Raw genomic sequence first — 25,809 nt, 5'->3', positions numbered from 1 at the left:
TGGGCTTACAGCACTGGTTTTGCCACCCACGTTAGTAGCCCTGCAAACATGTCTCAAACCTGCAAATGCAGTGTATGTGTGTGTGTGTGTGTGTGTGCAGTTTCAAAATACCATGTTGACCTGGCAAGTGCAGCCACTTGCCGGGCCCAAACATTTCCTTTTACTACATGTAAGGCACCCCTAAGGTGGGCTCAAGGTAGCTCCATGTGCAGGGTTCAATGTATTTGAAAGGTAGGTCGTGTACTGGTGTGTTTTTCATGTCCTTATAGTGAAAGACTGCTAACTTTGTTTTTTTACTATTGCAACAGCTACCTCTCCCATAGGTTATCATTGGAGCTGCCTTGTAACCTCTTTCAAGTGTAACTTCCAATTGGGAAGAGATTGACATTTTGTATTTGGGGTCCCTGAACTCACAATTCAAAATATACATCTTTTAATGAAGTTGGGTTATAAATTGCATGTTTGAAAATGCCACTTTTAGAAAGTGATTCAAAAAAGGGGGTGGTGATGAACAGAGTGTCTGAATTAAGCAGACCACTCTTACCCAGTCCAAAGATCAGGGCTTGATCCATCACCGTTATTTAGCTCACTGCACCATCCCAGCTCAGAACCTGGCTATATGCAAATTAGTCTGTCCCTGGCCCAGTGCATCATGGGAACAGGGCAGACCAAACTACCAAGCCAATTCTTCACCAGAAAGGAGACAAGCTTCCGGAGACCGGTTTCTGGCATTTCAGCCGTCGTCGGCCCGGCTTGCTTGAATCCTGATGGTGCAGTGAGCAAGGGACTCATGTCTGAGTATACCCTGCCACCCCTATAGTGGCCAAAAACGATTCAAAAAAGGGGGTGGTGATGAACAGAGTGTCTGAATTAAGCAGACCACTCTTACCCAGTCCAAAGATCAGGGCTTGATCCATCACCGTTATTTAGCTCACTGCACCATCCCAGCTCAGAACCTGGCTATATGCAAATTAGTCTGTCCCTTGCCCAGTGCATCATGGGAACAGGGCAGACCAAACTACCAAGCCAATTCTTCACCAGAAAGGAGACAAGCTTCCGGGGACCGGTTTCTGGCATTTCAGCCGTCGTCGGCCCGGCTTGCTTGAATCCTGATGGTGCAGTGAGCAAGGGACTCATGTCTGAGTATACCCTGCCACACCTATAGTGGCCAAAAACGATTCAGAAAAGGGGTTGGTGATGAACAGAGTGTCTGAATTAAGCAGACCACTCTTATCCAGTCCAAAGATCAGGGCTTGATCCATCACCGTTATTTAGCTCACTGCACCATCCCAGCTCAGAACCTGGCTATATGCAAATTAGTCTGTCCCTGGCCCAGTGCATCATGGGAACAGGGCAGACCAAACTACCAAGCCAATTCTTGTTGTTAAATATTTTGTCCACCCTAAGCGTGGAAGGGTATACTCAGATGTGAGTCCCTTGCTCATTGCACCATCAGGATTCAAGCAAGCCGGGCCGACGATGGCTGAAATGCCAGAAACCGGTCCCCGGTAGCTTGTTTCCTTCCCAGTGTAAGAATTGGCTTGGTAGTTTGGTTTGCCCTGTTCCCATCATGCACTGGGACAGGAACAGACTAATTTGCATATAGTCAGGTTCTGAGCTGGGATGGTGCAGTGAGCTAAAAAACTGTGTTGGATCTAGCCCTGATCTCTTGACTGGGTGAGAGTATTCTGCTTAATTCAGAAACTCTGTCCATCACCACCCCTTGTTGTTAAATACTTTTAGAAAGTGAACATAAGAAGATAATGGACGGAGCGCTGAAACTTTTCAGACACTCACCCCCAGTCACAGATCTGGGTTGAATCCAACATCGTTCTTTAGATCACTTTGCCACCCCAGTTCAGACAAAGCTATATGCAACTCAGCCTTGACCCTGTGCCTCATGGGAACAGTCCAGTCCGAACTGCCAAGCCATGTCTTCCCTGGACCGGAAACAAGCATCCTGGGACCAGTTTCAGGCTAACAACCCTCATCAGCCAGGCTTGCTTGAATCCAGTGACAAAGTGAGCAAGGGACCCATGTCTAGGCATTCCCTGCCAACTTAGAGCAAACAAAGCAAACACAAGGAGATGATGGATGGAGCACTGAAACTTTCAGACACTCACCCCCACTCACAGATCTGGGTTGAATCCATCATCGTTCTTTAGCTCACTTCGCCACCCAAGTTCAGACACAGCTATGTGCAAATCAGTGTTGACCCTGTGCCTCATGGGAACAGTCAAGTACAAACTGCCGAGCCATGTCTTCCCTGGACCGGAAACAAGCATCCAGTTTTTACTTTTAGAAAGTGTGCATTTTCTTGCTGTACCATTCAGTGCCTCTGCCTACCTGTGGAATCCACATCTGAGAGAGGCGGACAGTTGGGCTGTTTGTGCATTCACTGTTAACTGTCACACAATGGGAGATAAGGTGTGCCCTGCATATCCTAATGGCTCACCACCAGCTTGATTGGTCTTCCTGAGCTAGAATGGTGGCTGGAGTTGCCACTGACAACTGATTAGGGCTGTGTCTAATCAGTTGTCCACCCCGTAGTGTGTCTGGAGCCAGGCCAATGAAACTAACAAGACTTTCCTTTGAGGTTTGCCTACTTCAAGGCAGAAACTGATATAAGTAATGGAGTTGTGTTACCATGTCTTCGGAAAACTTCTGGACTGACTGAGGACACTGCTAAGAAGAAGAGCTGGATAAGCTGTCATGAGGACTGACACTTTGTTGTTTTGCTTTGCTGTGTTGGCCTGCTGCTTGCTGCTTCTGTCTTAAGCAGTTAGAGGACTGGACTTTATTGTCTACTTCCTGCAATGCTAAGTTTCTCTAAGTGCTTGTGTGTGCTTGCCTCCTGTTGGAAGTCTCAGGGCCAGAAAGGACTTGATTTACAACTTGCTTCAAGCCCAAGTGTTGCTCTGCTGAGAGTCCTGTGCTGCCAAGGGGTGCCATATGTGGTCCTGGGCCCTTGGAATTGAGAGGTGTGCTGAAATCCAAGAGATATCACTTCAATGCCATCATCAATGTCGCTGACTGCAGCCATGGTCCCCTCTCGCAGAGAACGTGACGTATTGACCGCAACAACTTCATAGCCCCGGCCTCACCGGCCACATCGCTTCATGCTATCATTGATGCTGCTGTCCACACCGAAGACGAGAGCACCAATCGTGATGAGCATGACACACCGCCTCGACAACATCGCAGCCCCTGATGTTCCGATGACAAACGGCATCAACTCCAATTTAATCTCTGACGCCGCAGCCTGCACCGTGTCTCAAGGCACCGCTCATGATGAGTACGGCGCATCACCCAATCTCACATCACAGGGCCGAGTCTTCCGATGAGAGCTCTTCATCACAGAGGCCGTGCGGCTGCCTGCACCGAAGAAGTGGTCACGGCTCGTGAAGCAACAACATCACAGCCACGGACCCACCAAAGCCAGTGCTCCTAACCTCTACATTATGGAAATCAACCTGCAACGCATGTGACACCATGGCCTCAATGACTTCTGCCCGTCTTTCAGAACCGACACATGCTGACGCCTTACCTTCGTATTTCATTGTATGGTCCAGAGGCCTCTTTATTTACAAAGGTATTGTTACGAGAGTCTTTAAATGCAACAGGACTAATCAGTTGGATTGGTGTTGCTCACAACCCCGTGATAGCCTTGGATGCTGCTATCAACTTCAAAGAACTGTGGGCATATTCTCAAGAACGAGTGATAACCATCGCAAAAGTAACTTAACACAACTTCCAATATCGCAGTCTATCGCTGGAAAATTACACGGTGTGAACGAAGCATTCTCAACACGGCGGTACCATGCGATAGTCTCCAGATAATGCGTCAAATGTCCATGTTAAAAGCAACGCCACACCACAAAAATGTGAAACGCAAACGCAAAAAATCTTGCGATGAGGCCAATCATGGTATAAAAAGCAGCGGAAAACAGGAACATGCCTGCAAATCCCACACGTCTGGTGGTAAAATGCACTATAAAAACTACAGAAACAACACACCAGAAACAATCCAAAGTGTGCAGCAACATGAATGCACCCTGACCGAGCCCAGAGTCCAACGCAAACCCCACAACCCCCACAGACCACAAGCAAGGAACAACAGGGACGGCCAAGGAGAAGAGGGAGAGGAAGATGGGGTGCAGTACTCAGCAAATCCAGATCTGCGTCATGGAGGTGACAGAACACTACCATCAACTGACCCACAAGTACACCACCAGGAATGCAGTCAGAGTGTTGAGGAGGCCAAGAGGCGCTGGCATGATGTGATAACCTAAACCAGGCACAAACCCGCTGCCTACAGGAAGGCAGCAACGGCGACAGGAGGTGGGAGTCCTGTGCCACAGGAGGAGCTGGAGGAAACCGAGGTCACAGTCATCAGTGTGGAGACGGTGCAAGGAGTAGGGAGTATGGACACAGCTTGAGAGGACCTGACACAAAATCAACAGGGTGAGTAACGACCAGGGACTGGGGTGACGGGGAAGATGGGCACAGTGGCACATATGCACAACAAGGTATAGCACACTGCACACCCACAATGACCCTAGATCATGTCCCTGATCCCCGTGGCACACTGCAGCACACACACATAGCAATAACAGCACACCCACATTGACGTCAATGTGGTACAATGCGCAAACCAGACACTGCAGAAGCAGAGGACACAACTGGCTCTGCAAACATGCAGAAACAGGCCTACTACATTTGACAGAGCTAGAAACTGTGAAATGGAAATGTACGCAACAACCTCACATCCATCATGTATTCCAAATGTACACGGTCCCGCATCCATATCCTGCAACTTCCAAACAATCACAATGTACATTGTCATACAGTCTGAATGTTAACAAGAACAATGCGCCAACATACATGCCAACACAATGAAAACATGCATCTCTCCTTCACATTGCAGAGGGACACACAACACCTCCAGCAGAGCACAGAAGACCCACATCAATGATGCCAGAGAGGACCACCACACCTCCAACACCAATGCCCGACAACGGCACATGGAAATCCCACTCAACCCACCACCAGCTACTTAGAGGAGAACACAGACCCTGCAACAGACCACACTGCAGGAAGCACCCGCAAGCACGGCTGGCTCACAACACTTCACCGACCCACACATGGCACCCCTATGCCAGGTGTCAGAACGCCAAAGTAGGTGTCTATTATCCGTCAGGGACCAGAACGCCAAAGTAGGTGTCTATTATCCTTCAGGGACCACCTACGGAATGGTGACTTGCAGTCCACTGAGGTAGGGCCACGTAGACTGAGCGGGTCCTCGTCGATGTCAAAGGTGAATGTGGTGGAGGGTTGCAGGGGACAGTGGAAGGTGTCCACCAGGGCATGATGCAGAGGGCAGATGCTATCCAGAAGCAGCAAATGGAGGAGTGTAGTGGCACAGCCTCGTTGCCACCACCAATTTGGTATCAGCTACATGGGGCTGAAAACTACCCCTAGTCCATAGACTCAGACGCCACCAATTTTCGACTGGAGAGTGTCCATGAATGTCGGGGAACAGACTTGATGCCACCAGGACTGAGAGGGGATGCTGGTACACTGTTATGAACTCCGCCATTGCTAAATCAAGAATCTGTGACCTACTGGACCGCAGTGTAGGCCGAAGGCAGCGGTCAGCAGTGGCTCATAGCCACGTGTCGTTGGCTAGCGATGCACAGAGTTAGTGACACCAGGGCAGTTGTCGGTAGTGTTCGATCACCTCCGAAATGATGATCCTTTTTTCCTCCCAAATGCAATGCGTCATCCTCTTACGCCTCTCCTTGCGTGCAATGATATATAATCTGCCTTTGGAAAATTGAAGCTCAGTTCCAAATCTGTGACCTACTCGAGCGCAGCGTAGGTCGAGGGCAGAAGCCTGCGTGGGCCCACAGAATCTTACTGTTGGGATGCACTAATAAGACCTGGTGGCACCACATCGAAGGGAGTATAGTGACATAAACGCAGCCATAATTAATGTACTCTGCCATGGTGTAATCAAGACTCAGTTCCAAATGTGTGACCTACTAGTCCCCTGTGCCAGCCGGTAGAGTACATAAACGAGATATAAGTATACTGTTCACCTTGCTTGCGAAGACCGTTATGGTCGTAGCAGGTTGCCAGGGTCACGGGCCTCGGGCTTGGAGCGTGCACCAGCACGTGGTGGGCCCTCTTCGACACACCCTGGTGTCGGCAGATGGGCATGGAGGCCTGGGTGCGCAGGGGCTGGTAAGAAAGGTTCGGGGACCAGCATCCCGGGATGCAGCAGGCGCACAGGATCGCAGGCAACCCCGCTCATGGCAACGGCCTCATGGCGGGATGAGAGGTGCCACCTTGACAGAGGTGTTGGGCATTCCGGAAGAGGACCATGCCCAGAGTAACGTGCCTTTTATTCACACCTCTACACTGGCCTGGCATACGTTGGACCAGCCCACTCCTCTCATGCTTATGGGAGGGGAACGTATCAAGCTAAATTCCGGCGATCTTCCCCACTGGCTGGGGTGACATGGCTGCGTCCACTGTCCACTACACTCTAAACACCACCAGTGTATGTCAACATGGATATGTGTGTGGTCTGCATACTGCAGTCTGGCCAGCACATCCACACAACACTTGCCTCCTTCGCACATGCCTGGTCCCCACCTCTTCCGACATTCTGCTTTTGTGTGGCTGAGGTTCCATGCCGTTGATGGCTAATGTACATGGCTGGGAAACGTTCCCACAGTGAGTTGTGCTGTTGTGTCTGGTGGATGTGCATGTTGTATGTGAGCTTGTGACGAGTGCATTTCCTGTGTTGTGAGTTGCATGATTGTGGAGTAAATTAGTGCGGTGTGTGCATTTGGTATTAGCCAACGAGCAGTGCATTTCCGTGGGTGCCATCCTAGTAGTGCAGATTGATGATGGACTGTCGGAGGTGTATGAATCATGCACACTGCCTGGGTGGTTGGCCACGATGTTGGCGGAGATTCCTCGGTGGTCCACTAAGGCCTGGATATTGGTGGGATACATGCTTTTTCTGTTGAGTTTATTGTGTGCATTGTTGCCAGGAACCACTAGTAGGACATGTGTGCAGTCAATTGCCCCCTGACACATACGGGAAGTCAGCTGTGACATAGACGCCTTGCTTGGTCTCCGGCTGCTCCTGCGCAGTGTGTGGGAAGTATAAATAGTGGGGTACCAAACTGATGGTGTCATCCATGACTGTTATGAGTGACTTGGATTGGCTTGGCTATGTGACTCCTCCGACTCGTATGGATGTTGGTTGGAGGGTACCAGAGGCCAACAGGTGCATCACACCAGCAGCTTTGTCTGAGGTGGGATGTTGGTTGTCCGCTGTTTTGGTACCGTCAGCCTGTGGCCAATGGTGGTAAGGATGCAGAGGAGGGTTGTCCCTTTGAGCATGTAGTGGATAATGACATTCTCTGGTGTTGGGTCTGTGAGGTTGGTGCATTTTCTGGGGTCGCTGTCTTTGTCTGTGCTGCCTCAGTGTTGGTCCGGGAGTGCGGTGAGTATCCAGGGGGCAGGTGGGCTCCTGGGGGTGGTGGCTGTGGGTGTTGTGGCACTCCTGGGTGTCAGGCGCTCATGTTCAGTGGCTCCATGGCTTCTGTTGTTCTTCAGGTGTGGCTCTGGCCTGGGCTCTTGTTTATGGTGCAGGCTGCCGTCCCACTTTACACCAGGTCAGGAAAGGTGTTACTTTCCTGCAGCTAACACGCCTTATTGCTTGTTTGTGGTCTTTTCGCAGATCTGGCTGGTCGTTGAGAATGTTGCGGAGTGGTGTTGTTGCGGCTTTTTGCACGGGAACGCCTACTCTGCATCTCATTAGCAATAGTTGCCAGAGTCATCTGTGGTGATGTTTTTTGCGTCAGCTATCGCGGGTAAACTGGTGCTATGGGCTGTTAGCTTGTGTATGGGATCATCAATGTATCGCGACTTTGGCTGCGATAAAGTGTTGTTAACTCGGCGATAACTCCTTGAGAATATGCCCCTGCATTTTTAGTTTATTTTTGCAAAATTCATATCTTTACCTGTGTATGTTGGATTTGTCTTGTGACTTGTTTTACTCAGATAAATATTGGCTATTTTTTTTAAACTGGTGTGGACTCCACTTGTAGTGTTTTCACTGTGTTACTGTGTGAGTATGTGCAAATGTTTTACACCTTGCAACTGAGATAAGCCTGATTGCTCGTGCCAAGCTACCAAGAAGGTGAGCAGGGGTTAACTTAGCTGTGTAACCTACTTACCCAGACTAGACACAGTGCATACCGACTGTCATTTTAAGACCCCATTTCTAACACCCAGTGTGCTTTTGAAGTGGGGGTAACTTTAAAGAAGGGTCTTTGAAGTACACACAGGTTCTTTCTTCCCAGCCCTGGATCTAGACTGTCAGTAGGGGGTGATCAGCCCTTTATGTGATAAACAGTACATTGCCTACTCAGATGTAAGTGTCAGCTACCCCTCTCGCTATCAGAATGCAGGCGAGTTCGCTGTCACACCCACCTTATTGTGTTTGTGGCTGTCTAGAGGGAATCCACAAAGTGTAGCTGTCACCCTCCCCAGACGTGTATTGGAGACATGTTGCAGGGCACACAGAGGAGCAAGAGCATAGAAATGTCTACTTTCTAAAATAGTAATCTTATGATACAGTGATTTATCTTTACCATTTCAAAGACATGAAACATGATGCAGGAATTCCTTTCTAATCAGGAATTACAGCTTAAAAGCATATTAAGAAATTCCCAGTCTATCAGACGAGTAGCCTCACTGTAGTGAAAGTAGTTTTTAGCTGTTTTTTAATACCAGGACATGTAAAACTTAAAGGTACATGTGCTACCTACACAGCATCCTTCCCTTAGGGCTACCTGGGGCCTACCTTAGGGGTGGCTTATGTGTATGTCACGTAGGAGTGGGGTGGTATTGGATGGAGAAGCAAAAATCGTCCGAACACCACTATTTTGCAGGGTCTTTATTTAAATTAAAGCAAAGGTCCAAACATCGATCCGAGGATTTGTAGGGGCCCAGCAGACTTGCTTCTGGGGTCGGGGAAGGGTAATCCTTGGAACCACTCTCCTTGCCATGGTCTCGCCTCTCCCGGGAAGTAGTCTCCGTGTTTCTCCGTCGTGATAGGAGGAAAGAGACCACATGTATTACAGACGGGGTTCAACGACCACAGGGTTCCAAGAAGGGGACGGGGTGTGAGGAGTCACCAGGGGCTGCCACCATAAAGGTATTCTACCCTCAAAAAGTAAGGAACGTAGGGAATAAGGGTGATGGGAAAAAAAAGATGAAACACAACCCCATGACCTCCCCGGCCTATTCTACCCAGTCCCTCCCTGTGAAAACGTTGTATACGATTTCGTACCTTCTCCAGCCACACTTCTCCAGAAGCGTGGCGGGGCGAATCGCGGTGTCGTTGGCCTCCTGGCTCTTCGGTCCTCCTGATTCCGCTGTCTCCTGACGTCCTCGTTCCGCTCTCTCCAGTACACTCCTCCGGCTCTTGCTCTAAAACTCTGTCTCTTCCTCCGGCTTTCGCGCCTTCGCCTTCCACTCCTCTCCCTTTAACCGCCTCCTCCGCGTTTGACAGGCTCACTGAGGCTGACGTCAGCACTGTGGACTCCGCCCCCGGGGAAGCCCAAGCCGCATTAAAGGGGCCATACGTGTCCTGTTGACGGGGTGGAAACAAACAGCTGTTAATATCCCCACCCTGTCCGTCCTACGCGGCGTCCCCGTGACAGTGTAATAAAAGGGGAGTTTAAGGCTTGCCAAGGAGTTTTAACTGCCAAGTCGAAAGGTAAACTGCACAATCAGGCCCTGCAAAAGCAGGCTTTTGACAGGTTTGAAAGGCTACATGTGTGGGTGACACAATCAGTGCTGCAAGCCCACTGGTAGTATTTAGGTAACAAGCCCAAGGTAGGGATTATAAGTAAACTAAAAATGATCCAAGGACCTTGAACACACATTATGCAAATGTTGTGTTTTGTTTTCACCCATAAACATAAAGTGACTGAGCTATCAATAGATCATAACAATGTCAGCCTGACTAAGTTATCGGCTCGAGAGCAAGGGTGATTTTGGTTATAAATAAACAAGCATTTCCAGGTTTAGGCAGAGGGGCATGTGCTTTCATTGCGAGGTCACTACACACTGAAACCTCAGCCCATGAATCTTCACAGAGTTTTCAAACCTAATACGCTGCTCACTTCAGCTGTTGTGTTGAAAGTTTCGGGGTGATCCGTCAAGCAGGGGCCGAGAAAAACATTTTTTCTCCATGTGAATTTCCATGGAAAACTTTAGACACGGCTGTAGCCTGAACCCTGAACTGCTGAACGAATTATCACAAATTTGGCAAAAACGTAGCTCTTGGTTTAGAAATCACTCTTTTTGTTAAATGGTGTAAATCCGTTCAGTAGTTTTTGAGAAATATAAAGATTTCTCAGATATACAGCTGTGGCTGCGGTGCATCAGTGATTCCTCCCGATCTCATGCCTCAGATCTGATTGGCTGCCAACACTTTAAACCAGGAAGTGTTGGCAGCCATCTTGTGACTCAGTTGAAACAAGTCTCAAGCATAAATGTTTGAAAGAAAAAGAAAGGGGGGAAGAGTAGAAGCACCCTGAGCCCCTAGGCCTGTCCAGGAGAACCCACTAGGACCCCAAGGGCTCAAAAATGTTCAGTGGGATTCACAATGGATCCGCTAATTCGGCTGAAACATTTTTTTAAAACAAAAGCGTGGGCTCATGCACTCCGTTTACTCTAGGCCCCAGGGTGGGCCAGCTCCTGGGGGCAATTAAAAACAAAGGTGCAGGGGCCGCGACATCCACAGGGATATTTGTTTGAAGTGCAAGGGCCACATGGCCCCCCTACAGCTCCAGGGAATGCCACCTCCCCGGGGCTATATTTTATTGTAATGCATGGGGGGTCCACCCTCCCTTGAAAAAAAAAATGTGCCATGGGGTGACCCAAGGGTGGTGCATTGGCGTTCCCATGCAACCACCCAAGGTTTCTCATGCCAAACCCAATTTACCAAATACAGTAGATTGGGTCTAGTGTGAGAAAACTTCCCCCTCTAAACTAGGTGCAAGGAAGGAGAAATGCTTTTATTTCTCCTTCTTTTTCCCACTTTGCATGTGTGCTGCATGCGTGTTGCACTGTGAGGCATGCATACAAAGTCGTAAAAGCTTTTTCTCGTGTCTAGGCATAGTATTTTTTACAGGAAGGGTATCCATCCTGTGTGAAACGTATTCTAGACTCACACACACCCCTTAGCGCTATTGCGCTAAGGTGGTGGTGGTGCACGGCAGTTGTAATCAGCGCTGGCACAAGGAAAAGAGGAGGAGAGAGCCATATCGTTGACGATATGGCACTCTCCCGCTCCTTCCCTGTCACGCAATGCAGCGCAGCCTTGCGGAAGGCTGTGCTGCGCTGCTTTGAGATTTGTTAAATCTACCCCTTGTGTTTTATATGCCTGCAAAGATACATTGTCTTAGCAAGATGCAAGATGGTGGAACTTTTCATTATGTTCACTGTCCTTTTTTTGTTAAGCACTTTTATCTGCGTCTTTCTATTGATCATTGTAGCACATATATTTTATCCAAGAATCAGGTTGGTTAAATAAATACAGAAAACGCCCCTCTGTGTATTACTTGTATACTTCGCTGAGATATAGAGAGAACGAGTGACTGAGCAAAAGGTTTCTAGATCTGTTACCACAATCCCTGGGATTGCCAAAACCATTTGCTACCTCTCAAGGTTTAGGGGTGCTATATTGTGGGCCAGCTGGTGTCTAGGACAACATATCCTGTGGGGATGCAAGGAAACAGTCTGGCACAATACCTACGTTTATGTTGCCCAGCAAATGCACAGTTCCTACTGGGAAGCAGGGAACTACATAATAGAACACCGCCAGTGTTGGTAGAATGGGTTCTTATTTAATGGATGACCTGAGTAGTTCTACTGTGCTTTCTCAGAGACCTCTAGTTACCTCCTAAACGGAGATGCCCATGGTGGTAGGGACTATCCTCCTCAGCTGGGTAGGTAAATCCTATTTGTTGGCTGTAGATTGTTCATGCTTGAACTCATCATATGATCTATTACCATTTGTGTTACTCTCTCTTTAATTCATTCCCAGTCATGTCTGGAGACATAGCAGCTCTGGCACTAAACATCGCTGAGAACTGCAGACATGAAGTCACTCAGAAACTATTATAACATGGTCTTGCAGCTTAGGGCGGAGATGTGGTCTTCATGGTTGAGACTCACGAAGCATTTAGGACAGAGGTATTCTATTCCTGGGTTACATTCCCAGCTGCGAACTGCCCACATGATTATTTCACACTTACAAACAAAATGAAGTACCAGACAATTATGCACCATACGAAGAGATAGAAATTCCTCTAACTTGCCAAAACACATAAATTGGTTTAAGGGCGACCAATCAGAAAAAGCAGTCAGGCTCAACTTATAGGCAATGTGTAAAGTATTTATGCTGCACACAAACAGTAATAAAGTGAAAACACAACACAAGAAAAATCCCAAAACAGTTTCCATAGAGTACATTTTATTGTATTATTTGACACCAAAATGACAAAACTCCTATCAGTAGAACCAGAGTTGTGAATTTTTCAAGTTTTAAGTGAAGTTTAGCGCCTAAAACATCATAACTTCAACTGCAGATAACTGGTTGTGCGAGACTGGTTCAAAGTCAAACGTTAAAGCTGACCGTGATGGAAAGCAGCTCATATATTAGAAGTCGATTGGGCCCAATTAGTGCTTACCTTTGGATTTAGAAAAAGTTTGAAAGAAAAATGTCTGCTAAGGTAGAAGTTCAGCAAGGCTAGGATGCAGGATTGTCCGAGAAGGGAGCGTCGTCGTTGCATGGCCATGGAGTGAATTCGCCGTGAAGATTTTTACCTTCAGATTTAGTGACTGAAATGGCAGAGGAAGAAGTAGAGGGCTGCAGTCGTAGTCAGTTGTAAGAGGACAGATACCCCTTTAGTGAAGGGCCACTAAAACAGAGCTGCTGCTAAAGAGAAGAAAGTAGCAGGAGAAGCTGTCAAGTCAATCCGACCAGCGATGCACATTGGGCAGATAGGCAAGCAGGCTGGTCTCAGTCTCTTCCTGGTTCTCAGAGCACTTTTTGGCCAAATTTTGTCAAATTCATCAGTTTTAGAAATTGGCCTTCTGGGCACCTTTAGCAGAGGAAAACAAATTTTAGAGTTTTTTACTAGCATGACATGTAAAACGTAAAAGTGCATGTCCTGCCCTTTAAATACACAGCACCATGCCCTATGGGCTACCTTGAGCCTACCTTAGGGGTGATGTACATGTAATAAAAGGGGAGTTTAAGGTTGCACACAGCTAGCATGTAGCTAACCACGTCATGGGGAGGCTTCTTGCTCCAATCCTTCCTTAACCAGGCATAGAGGTCCCCTCACAGGGTGACCATACAGAAGCTCAATGGGGCTAAATCCAATCGCCTTTTGTGGTACCTCCTTGTAAGGAAAGAGAAGGCTTGGAAAAAGGACATCCCACTTCCACTTAATGAGCTCAGTTAGGCCCAGAATTATGCCCTTTAGGGTCTTGTTGAACCTCTCAACAAGCCCATTTGTTTGTGGATGGTAGAGTGTGGAAAACCTATAAGTAATTTCTAACTCCTTCCACACTGACTGCATTTATGCAGACATAAAGTTTGTGCCCGTCAGACACCACCTCCTTGGGGAAATCCACTCTTGGGAAAAAAACATCAGGGCCCTAAACACTGCAGTTGCATTTTCAGTCTTCAGCTGTATGGTCTCTGGATATCTTTAGGCATGGTCCACCAAAGAGGTGCAAATGACAGGCAAGGGATTCAGGGGAGCTTGCAGCTGTTTCCCTGTCTTCCCACTGGCCTGGCAGGCGAATCAAGTCCTACAGAATGTATCTGAGGAAATCCTCATCCAGGGCCAGTAAAAGCAAGCCTGGCAAAGGTCTAGTCCTGCCCAAGATGCCCTGCAAGGGGTGCCCTCATGAGCAGCCACAGTAGGAAGCCCCTGTAGCACTTGGGAACTACCAGTGGCTGTGTTGCCCCATGCACAGGTACCTTAGGCTCACTATACAGGAGGTCATTCTCCCAAAAGATGAGGTGACCGCCAGAGATATCATCAGCTGTCTGGGCTTCAGCCTGTAGCCTCATGCCTGCCAGTGTTGGGTACTTCCTCTGTGCCTTAAAGAATTCCTCCCTGGTAGTCCCCCTACCTGCTTGCCATCCAACAACCTTAGGTTGGTCACCAAGGGAGGCAAGGCTGCCCCAACCTGGACTCCGGGAGGCCTCCTCTGGTGCCCCATCCACCTCTTCTGTGGTACATTTGGGGGCTGGTTTGCCATATCCCTTGCCCTTCCCTCTCTTGGCAGTTGTCTGGCCCATTTTTTCAAGCTCCCAACCTCCTTGACTCGCTTTCTGAGTGGCCATGGACTGGGTGATCACACAAACCCTCTCAGGTAACCCCATCATTTCCAGGTGTGACCTGAGCTCTACTTCCTTCCAAGCAGTGTACTCAGGATCATTTCCGAGCAAAGAATCCACAGGCACGGCAGGGCTCACAACAACTTTGAGAAGACCTGAGACTCACCTCCACTCAAAAGGAACTAGAACCACAGGGTAGTGGCTCTCCCGGTTGTCTGCTACTTCAACCTGGTAGAATGTATTGGGAATCACATGCTCTGAGGACACCAGATGACACCTTCCAATAGTCATACTGGCTCCTGTGTCCCTCACAGCCTTGACCTTCTGCTCATGGATGGTGCCTATACTTTGTAGTATTTGAAGGCATGGGGCTGTGGGCACCATTTTCACATCAGCCAAAGACACTAGGTTAGCCTCACTGGCTTCCCCCAGCTAACTAGGGCCATCTCCTACCCAAGCACTGCACAAGCCAACCCTGGGGTTTTCCCTCCAGTGAGAGGCTGTGCCCTTTTGGGGCACTTGGGATCACCCTTGTAATGCCCATACCCATAACACTCATAGCACTTGGGGGAAGTCTTGTTATGATTTTTGTCAGAGAAGCTTTTCTTCTGGTGGTAAGATTGGGTTTGGGAACCTTTCCCTTGAGAACTCCTTTTTACCCCCCTCTCGTTATTCTGGTGGGAACTCTGACACCCTTTCACCCTTCTCGGAGTCCCCCAGATACCTTCTTGGATACTCTGGTGCTCACCTAGAGCACCCTCTCCTCAGCAATCTTCCTAGGATCAGTCAGCTTGCTATTGACCAGGTGCTGGTGCAGCTCTGTGAAACAAGTATGAGCATGTGCTTCCTCAACATCAGGCTGTACAGCCCATTGAAATCATCTACCTGCTGCCCTTTATACAGCCCTTAAGTGTCTTGCTGTAGTAATCTAAGAAGTCCACCTGTCATGACCCTGGCCTCCTTGTGTTCTCACTCCTCCTGTACCTTGTATGTGAGGATCTTGCGGGATCGAGTACACACCTCAATGCCTCCCTGACTGTTCATGGGCCCCTTGGGCTTGACAACATTGTTGACATGGTATTTATTCCCCGGGGCCCTGGACCATCAAGCCATGAAACACCAAAGTACAAACAGTAACATCCCCCAGGGCATTCAGGCTAATTCATCATGACTATGGTGATATTTGGTTAACTCATCATGCCTATGGTGATATTTGGGCTGACTCATAGGCACATGACCATGAGGATAATTGGGCTGACCTATTTATATCGCACTCAAACAATGAGGCAGTGATTGGCTTACCGACTGATAGAAGAGGACAGATCCTCTTCAGTGATCTCGCTGACCTGACGGTGTCCACAAGCTGGCCGAGCTTCTTCTGCATTGCGACTCTCCTGCAAATCTCCGACACTGTGAATTTTTTTCCCCTCCAAAACCAGCAATGCATCAAACTCTATCCCTACAATTCCACACCTAATAGGAGAAAACATGCTTAATACCATCCTTAAGGTTAGATTCATTATCACGTAAGTGACTGTTGGTACACATGTCAAAGGTGGGAAGGAACATTTCACTACTGTTCATTTGTTGAATAACCTCTCAACTTACATTTGCAGTACAGCTCACTGCACACTACATTACGCACATATCACGATGAAGCTCTACAGGACAGAGAAGGGACATACATAGGACTCCAGGAAGACTGTGGCTGAGCTTGAAGGCCCATACCGATTCCCCTTCTATGGTGGCAGTTGATTCACGGTTACAATTCTCTGATCAGACACCACCCTAGGAGCCTAGGAGAGATAGGAGGTCCAGCATAGTCTCTGAGGTCAAGAGGCAAGTGAGTGGCATGACACCACCAAGGACTGGCTTGAGGCTCTGACTGTTCTTCTCAGGAGCCAGCCCAAATTTAGTAAGAAGAATGGCCATCATGGGGCATACTTGGTCTAGTCCTCTACCTCTAGTGTCAGGAGTGTGTCCCTCCCCACTGTTGGCATGTACCTACACAAGCTACTAACCCCAGGCTTCTCTAGGACCTTGTGTACCGTCAGAACGACTTCATAAGCTTAAAACCATTTGTCTATCTCATCTACTGCTACATAACTGGGCACCAGGTCCTGGGGTATGCAGTTCCTCACTTCTCCATTGGACACTGCTGATACCATTACTGCTAGACTCCATCTGCTTGGCTCTCAAGTTCAGCTCTCTGAGACGGAGTGCATGTGCCATCCCCCTTTCCTCCATGACGCATCTTTTTTCCTCCAAGGTTCTTTCAGTCTCTACCTTCTCCTTCTCTGGTCTCCACTTGGCTAGCTCCAGTTTGAGCTTCCTCTACTCTTTCCTGTCCTCAAGCTCCTGTGGGGTCAGGCTCCGGACAGATACACTGTTCCCTTTTCCACGCATTCAGGGCATTCAGGTCTATGCTGGGGTCTAGTTGGGTTCTTGTAGCAGCTCAGGACCCTGGATTTCGTCCTCCCTCACCTCCTCTTCTATCTGTGCTCCCTCCTCCTCATGGTGATTCACTTCATCCTTCCAGTCAAATTAAAAGTACTAGGGCCAGGAGGATCACTGTACACTAACATCCCCCAACTGGAGGACTTAGAAACTATAGGCATCATTCTGAATACCCATCCCAACCTGACCAGGATCCCGACAGATTTTGTAGTCAGGCTATTGGAAATTGCACTCACTAACAATGATTTACTATACAGGGACATGTTTTACCTGCAAAAAAAGGAGTTTCTATGAGGGAATGTTTTGCCCCCAATTTTGCCATTCTATATGACAATGACCTTGAGAAAAATAAGATTCTGACACAAACTAACCCTTTATACAATCAAATAGAGTTTTGGAAAATGTAAATTTACGATATCCTTCTCGTTTGGTATAGTAGTAATGATTCCATACTACGATTTGTTGACTGGCTCAATAGCTTCCCAATGCATCAGAAGTTCATGTCGGAAGTTAAAACTGATAAATTGCCCTTCTTAGATTTGGCCCTCCACATGGAAGAAGGAAAGATTGGGACTTTCCTATACTGGAAACCTACGGAAAGGAATACCCTCTTTCTGTATTCATGAAATCATCTACACAGCTTGCGCGATGGGCTCCCCGATGGCCAATTTCTCTGGATTCAAAGAAATTGTAAGTGGAGAAAAGACTACTTTCATGAAGCAGCTACCCTGGCAGAAAAATACACCAGTCGGGGCTACTCACAACGGTTAGTTTCACGCACACTCAAACAAGCATAGTACTGTCCCAGAGACGCTCTTCTCACCCCTAAGGCCAAGTGCCCTAATGCATGCAGACCTTTTGTGTCAGCTTTTAGCCTCGTCTAGCAACAAGCTCAATAAAATCATCAAAAGGAACTGGGATATACTTTGCACACAAACACCTTTCAGGGAACTACCCCTCTTTTCTTATAAAAGAGTCAGTAACCTAGCGTACCATTTGGTCCATGCTAAATCCTGGGACTCCATACCACTCAGATGGTCAAACAATGCATCATTCAACACAAAATCCATATGAGATTTGTAGTTGGGAATGCACCCCTTGTTTCCCACTTTGACATGAACCATTTAGAGACAGACTTCACTTGGAAAGTAATAGATTAACCCTCCCTCCCTCTTCATGGGGTGATGTCAGCTTGTTGTTGAAAAGATGTGAGTGCTATTGGACTACACCTCGTAATTTCGTCAACAAGGGCTTAAACACACTTAAGGAATGGATAATACAGTGTACATGTAGGGTCACTTGTGCATCATGACATTAATACATGTACCAGTTGGTACTTTGTTTATGTATTCATCACCGTCCTCCCTATGATTAGTCTTCATTAGACCATAAAGTCCCCTCTTCCCTTCATATACTTACATTGCCTTCTACCAGCACTCGGGGCTATCATTTGGCAGTGTACCCTCTACTGTGTCTAATTGTTATTTTATGTACATATATTGAATTTTATATAAATTCCATGCCCCAAGTCTGCACAGCAGTCTTAATTATCTCGACTTGATCAATGGAGTTTTTACACTGCCATTATGTACATATTCAGCATAATATGAATGTCGACCTTCTCTACTATGCCAATATCTGGCTGTTCTTTTCCTCTTTGCACCTGCAGACAGTACGACTTCCTGCTTAATTGTATTGTTACTTTGTGTGATTTCACACCATCTGTGATTCATACCCAGCTTAATGGTGTTATTGTCATCATCATCATCCCTTTCTTTATTCGATCCATTTAAAATGCAGATCCTAAAAGTACAAATAAAAACAGATATGGTAATAAATATGCAAACATGTTAACGGAAATGTAATTGCTAGGTGCAGAGTACGTTCCAGAGTGCAGAAACCCTGCAAGGAAAACATTTCCCCATGTCTAACTTAAACATTAATAAGTCGGGGTAATATAGAAAGCGGGCAAAGACACCTCACAATGCTAATTTATACTGTACTAAGGTGCAGGGGTTTCCTTCTAATAGAGCAAGCCTATAAAAAGAGTCCAATGAATAGCATACAAATGGATCGGAAAACCGTTTTAAAAAATAAACTACTGCACAACATTGTTTAAACTTAAACGTCTTAAAATCGGGAGGATACATCTTGCACGTTCTTCCTTATAAAAAAAACACAGAATAAGACTATGTGGAGGTCGGACTGCTTCGACAACCTGTCACAGGTATGGTAATAGCTCAGAATGGCTAAATTTCCCTGCCAGAAAGCCTAGCATCAAAGAGATTAGATTCAAAGAAAACCTCAGAAATATATGTCTATGCTGTGGTATTTCTAAATAGGAGAACTCCCCCGCTGGAATTGCAGGTATATAATCATAAGCTAAAACTGAATTCTTTAGAGTGTTACATTCCTGGAGGTCACAAGCAGCCTTATTGAGAAAAATTCTCTTTAGTTCGAGCTTTGAGATCTTCCTGCATGAACTAGGGTGCTCAAAGAATTCCTTTGAGGTCAAGATTAAATTCACATACTGTAGCCAGAGTGTCTAGTTTCAGGCAATTATTTATAATGGTCTGTGTTAATTTGATCATATCCCTGCGCCATATGGAGTGCCATAACATGTTCGGAGCTAACTTAATACAATCTGACCCATATGGCGATCCCAGCTCTAGACGGCAATGTAGTTTGAGAACAACCGGTAAAGGGAGACTATGCCCTTAAAGAATCTGTCTTCCAATGTCTGAATTTGATCTACCGTGATCACGCCCCCCAAACCTGCCCCGTAGGTGGCAACAGATACAGTTTTTGCTTGGTAAATCTTTTTAATTAGAACTTGCAGGTTTGAAACCAACTTCTTAACAAAGCCTGCGATTCCACCCAAACCCCTCTCCATCTTTAGGGCCCTGTTCACTACCATGCTCTACCAAGATTGATTTTTGTCAAATGTGACTCCAAGATAGGACTCTACCACCTCCAATCTTCGTGGACCAATAAAAAATTGTGGTATCCTTTTAGCTAAGGGAGCCCCTGTAATGAGGACAACGGATTTGGCTTTATTTAACCTTAAGTCAAGGAAAGAAATAAAGGCTGCAGATGCCTTCATTTAGCGCTTGAGAGCCAACCCTGTTCTGGCAATTAATACCGCGTCATCCACATGTACCAGAATTGGAACTTTAATATTATCAAAGATGGGGACGTCTGGTGTTGGCTCCCCAAGGGCTGCCTCAACCTAATTCGTGTAGATGGAGAATAAAAATAATAGAGGTATTGTTCATAAGCCAGTATGATTATATTTTTACTGTAATCATGTGCGTTTGTGCTAACTGGAGTTATTCTTCTCCAGCCCCATCAAACTCCTGTTTATCCTCCTACAATTACATCCACTGCTCTCAAGTTTTCCCTCTTTTTTCCCTCCTCATTCCTTTCACCATTCCCTGGGGCAACCTGGCTTTTCCTCTAAACCCCATGTGATGCACAGTCTATTGCTTTGACCGTTGCGTCAGTTACTTCTTTCGGGTCAAGCCGAACATCTATGAGCACGAGTCACACCGCATCCGAAGAGGATTTCCCTGACAGGAAGCACCCCTCTCTCCAGGAGAGGCTTCCTCTCCTAATCTTTCCCCATAAGTCTTTTGATTATACAGGTGCCACCTTCGTTATGGCACACCCGCCTTCTGGTGTCTTTCTCCCCTGCCCTCCCTCCATGCTTTCGCACAACCGCTCCTGGGTATTTCGCGTACCCCAGCCCGGAAGTTAGGCAGAGCAACTTTCCTGTCCTTCCCCCTGTGCAAGCACTAACTGTTCCCCGCTTATACTAAAGCAAGTTCTAAGTTTATAGTTGTGTGTATTACTCACCTCCTATCAATGCATGCGTTGCCGGGCCTTTTTTTTCCACACAAGCGCCTATTGCTCCCAGCTTGCACCAATGCAAGTTTTTAAGGTTTTGTGGCCAGGTTAGATATCTTTTTACCTCCCACTGTGGCGTGCAGTCGGGGCCAGTTTATCCCTTCTGCCTTCAGTACTTTTAATTTCACTTCCTTTTGCAAGCGTTAATTGATCCCTCCCTGCATTCATGCAGGTTTCCCAGACATAGTACCTTCATTATAGATGTGTGGAGAGGCTACCTTACTGCTCATCTCTGTGTGCATATTTGGCCTGTTTTTCCTACTGGCCTCTTGATTAATTCTACATTGATGTCTTCTTACAAATGTGCCCTCAACTGCACCCCCTTTTTTTCTAGTTAAGGATACTTAAGGAATCGGGTTGTTTGAACCCTCTGATGTCCATCTACCTCTCACTGATACTCCATGTTTTTCTCTGGGCACCAAGTTACTACTCAGCCGTCTTGCCCCCCCACCGGTAAGTCCACACCTCCACGACAATATCTTATTTTGTCCCCTGTAAGCCTTTTCCTATTATTTTCCCCATTGTTGCATGATCCCTCCTTGGGACTTCCCCAACTCATCTCGATGGGACTCATGACCTGCCTACTTTCCCTTTCATAATTGCATGACCTGATTCAGGCTATCACACCAGGCAGTTACCCAATGGAAAATTGACTTGCCTCACATTTTCGTCCTTCCGCTCCCCAGGTACCAACATCTCGATTTCCATTTTCCTTTCCTTTCCCTTCCTACAGCAGTCTAAAAGAAACCTATGTACAGCGTTCCTACAGCTTTTTTGGCTCATAACATGTTTCAAATTAATTGTGGCCTCACTGGTCATTTATGTACCATTTTTAATCACGCCTTTGGTGCTGTTACCATATCACGTGCCTCAGTTGCACCCTTCACCCTTTGAGGAGCACTATGTGTGCACCTTTGTGATTACACTTATATTGAAGAAAGAGTATTGCTGTCTGAAATGAATGCCTTTGTGCTACAACATCTAATACAGATTGTGATATTCATTCATGGTGTCTCTCCCTTTTGCTGTCCTCCTAATGTATTTGTTTACATTTGATTAATTATCTTTCAAACATTGCCTGTTAAGACATTGTTGTTTGTTACTAAAGTATTTATGCAGCACACAAACTGGTAATAAAGTGAAAAAGCACAATACAAGGAAAATCCCAAACCAATTTAGAAAAATAGAATACATTTTATTACACTATTTGACACCAAAACAACAAAAATCCTATCAGTAGAACCAAAGATATACGTTTTTAAAGTTTTAAGGGAATTCTAGTGCATAAAAGATCAAACCACCAACCATGGACACCTGGTCCCGTCGAAAGTTAAAGCCTACCATGAAGGATCGCAGTTCGGATAACAGAATGGATTGGGCCTGGTGGGCGCTTACCTTCGATCTTGGAAAAAGTTTGAAAGAAAAATGTTCGAGAAGGTAGAAGTTCAGCAGGGCAAGACTGCAGGAGTGTCGGAGAAGGGAGAGTAGCAGTTAGATGGCCATGGAGCAAAGCCAGGGTGAAGACTTTTACCTTCAGACTTAGTAGCCAAATTGGAAGTCGAATACCTACAGGCCAAATTTTCTCAAAGTGCTCAGTTTTTTAAGTTAGCTAACTGTACACCTTTGGCACCACAACCAAGGGTTCAGGAGTGGATGGAGACCTCTTGGTGGTTCAGGACATTTGCTGATCATGGGGGCAGTGACCACTTTTGTCTTTATTCTGGATCGGTGTTGAGATAATTTTTGTCTGACCTCCTGGGTGGTTTTGCCGATGGATAGTTATTCGCAGGGGCATAGGATGGCGTAAATCACGTATTTGGTTTTGTAATTGGAAAATTCCTTTTGAATCAGTTTAGTATTCTGGTGTAAGAGTTCTACGCCTTCAATTGTGGTGTCACATGCCATACAATTACCTCATTTATAATGCCCGGTGATTAGTTGTAAGTTCCAAATGACAACCGATCACCATCGGCAGAACCACCCAGGAGGTCAGACAAAGATTATCTCAACACAGATCCAGAATAAAGACAAAAGTGGTCACTGCCCCCATGGTCAGCCACTTCATTGAAATTAATCACACTGAACGCAAATTTAAATGGACAGTCCTAAGTGTAATTAAGCAGAATGCCAGAGGTGGTGACATTGAAATGACTCTGTCATGGAAGGAAACCTATTTAATTTCAAAATCCAACAGCATCCTCTACAGTCTAAATGAATTTTCTGAAATTGGCCGAATTTGAACATGCTGCCAAATGAACACAGCGCTCCATCCTTGCTGTGCTGCATGAAAAGGAAAGAGCAGGAATGAGATGCATTTAACATATGGCGCATTTCTGTCCTTTTCTTACACTGTCACACTTTTGCCCGCCTAGCCAGAATGCAGCCACACATAGAAAGAGGACATGATGAGGAGAAATGGAGATATTTCTCCTCATTTTACGCCTCCATTGGGGAGGCATAGCATTTTGACCCATTACCAGGTCTACTACTAATGGTAAATCTGGAAATGCACCAAAATCCATGGATGGATGGATGGGAACACCCGTGAATCACCGATGGAACGTTTCCCTAGGGCAGAGTAACTCCAGATTTATCAAGGCATACAGGGCCACACATGGTGAATAGCTTGATAAATCTGACTTAAGTGTTGCGTCGCCCTTGAGCCCTCTTCCATGGTGCAAGGGTGGCAACACCATGATAAATAAGGGCCTTAGTTTGTAAAGTTCTTTTAACAGGGAGATTATTACGAGTCAGAAAAAGTACATTCGGAATACGATTATATCAGTCAGTTTCACTTTTTCAGTAAATGTATACAGATTATCTCCTACGCTGCGGCGGCTATTCCGCCGCAGCGCGAAGGGGGGGGGTCGCGCGGCGGTCCCATGCTTCTGACGGAACCGCTCCATCACGGCTCACGGGTGAGCTGTGCTTGTGACGGAACGGTTCCGTCTCGAACCCGCCCGCCCATTAATTAGTCAGCGCAGGTGCGGAATTCGCGCCGTGCAGGCGCGGTGAGCGGGCCGTGACGGAACCGTTCCGTCACAAGCACAGCTCACCCGTGGCTTGTCACGGAGCGGTTCCGTCACAAGCATGCAACGGGTTAAATAAAAAATAAAAATAAAAATTGCTAACACTTTATACAAACGCAGTTTGTACCTACACATGGAACATACAACTGCATTATATCTGACAACCTTAGATTAAATAAAAAATAAAATCCTTCCTCTCCCGTTTTAGCCACTTATTTACAAATGAGGAGGATTCTTGAAAACATTTTGTAAGTGTCTAGTTTATTCATTTTGCCCTTAAAATTAAAATATATAAGCATTTGTATTGATTTAACAGAGAATATGCAATTAACCTCAATTTGTTTTTACACAGATATGTTACTTGAATTTAAACTTAATTTACGAAAGTCAATATCATAAAACACGCTGTTGTAATGGGTATTATAATGCACAACTGTGTGTTATTTGGTTTTACAACTCAACAATAAATATGTCATGTAAGCTGCTCATTAAAGTTATGGTACATCACAGATTTCTAAGAAGGAAACTTTACAAACCGTTGGTGAGTCGTAAAAGGTCATCATTAATGCCTAGTGCTAAATTATGTATACTCATAATGCTTATTAATCATTGAATTTTTCTTCGTGTTAGTTAAGCATGACAATCAGATTATTCACAATACATTTTCCGTTACAACTCCATAGCATTGTACACAGATGCCTTAACTAATTTAAGAGTCCACTTAGGTAAACAGGATTAATTCAAATCAAGCCAGATGATAACATCGATATTTTTTTAGGACTGCTGACATCTTTATATGATCAGCCCACCCAGATGGAGATGTATGGGCGTGCTTTACATAAGCAGTGGACCAAGAAGAATTTGGGGTTAGATCCTTTAAAATCTAAAAGAGCAACACAAACAATTCCATATTCTATTGCAATTCCTATAAATCCCTAATCATTGCTATGGAAACCTTTAAAAAATTTCGACATAAAAATTGAAAGTTCTCAAGCTGCACACTCAATCGATCCTTTTTTCTTCCATTCTTACAATAGCAAAACAGTTCAGTTCACCATTGCCTCTACCAAATCTATTCCCACTCCTTGCCTGATGAGCAAGGTCTTTAAAATGGGTTTTATTTTTGCGAAATGCTTATAACGCTACCAACTACAGAACTATTTCCAACATAAGTTTTATTTGCGACATTCTAAATCGCCTCAAATCTCACAACTGCAAGAAGACATCAAGAAATACTCCCTTGCATGTAAAGACTATTATGATTCCACTCAGGAAGAGAAAAATAAACTACCAACCCTTTCAGTATATAAGTGAAGGCATCCTTACCAATACAGTTATATTGTACGTGTATTACTAGGGAGATGATTTTTCTTTATTTTAGAAATAACTGCCTGTATTTCTAACGATTATACACAAACTCCTTTAATCAATATACCGAAAGGCATTACTCATACTCATACCTCATGGCTTACTACTACAAACACAAGGGAAATTAGATGTTACGCAGCTAACATATAAGTAGTTGAATACACATTTACCCTCCACAGGACTTAACCAAATTTGATAGAAAGAAGGCACATTTTTACAGCTGACTGCACCTACATCATATGGAAGCCCAAGCTCTTGCTCACTAAGTAAAAGCATAATAGTCATGTTGCTCAAGACATCCATCTTTGACGATTAATGATAGCTCATTGATCTTGCACATTACCAAAATGCAAGTTGCAAATATCTATTGGTCAAACAATTCGTTTTTCAAAACTTCACCTTTCTTACCCAAAAAACATACCTAGCAAAACTAGGGTTAAGCATTGTGGAATTCACATTAGACTCCTTTATCTCCCCTTACAATAAAGTCCCAAATAAACTACTAAATGTACTTCAAGTGATCCAAACCAAAGGTAATAAACTGCCTGAGAGTTCACAGGAGCACCAAGCAAGTTCATGTAAAATGCCATTTGT

The sequence above is a fragment of the Lissotriton vulgaris genome, chromosome 9 (assembly GCF_964263255.1).
Source record: "Lissotriton vulgaris chromosome 9, aLisVul1.2, whole genome shotgun sequence".
NCBI classification, from domain to species: Eukaryota; Metazoa; Chordata; class Amphibia; order Caudata; family Salamandridae; genus Lissotriton; species Lissotriton vulgaris.
This window is presented reverse-complemented; position numbering follows the sequence as displayed.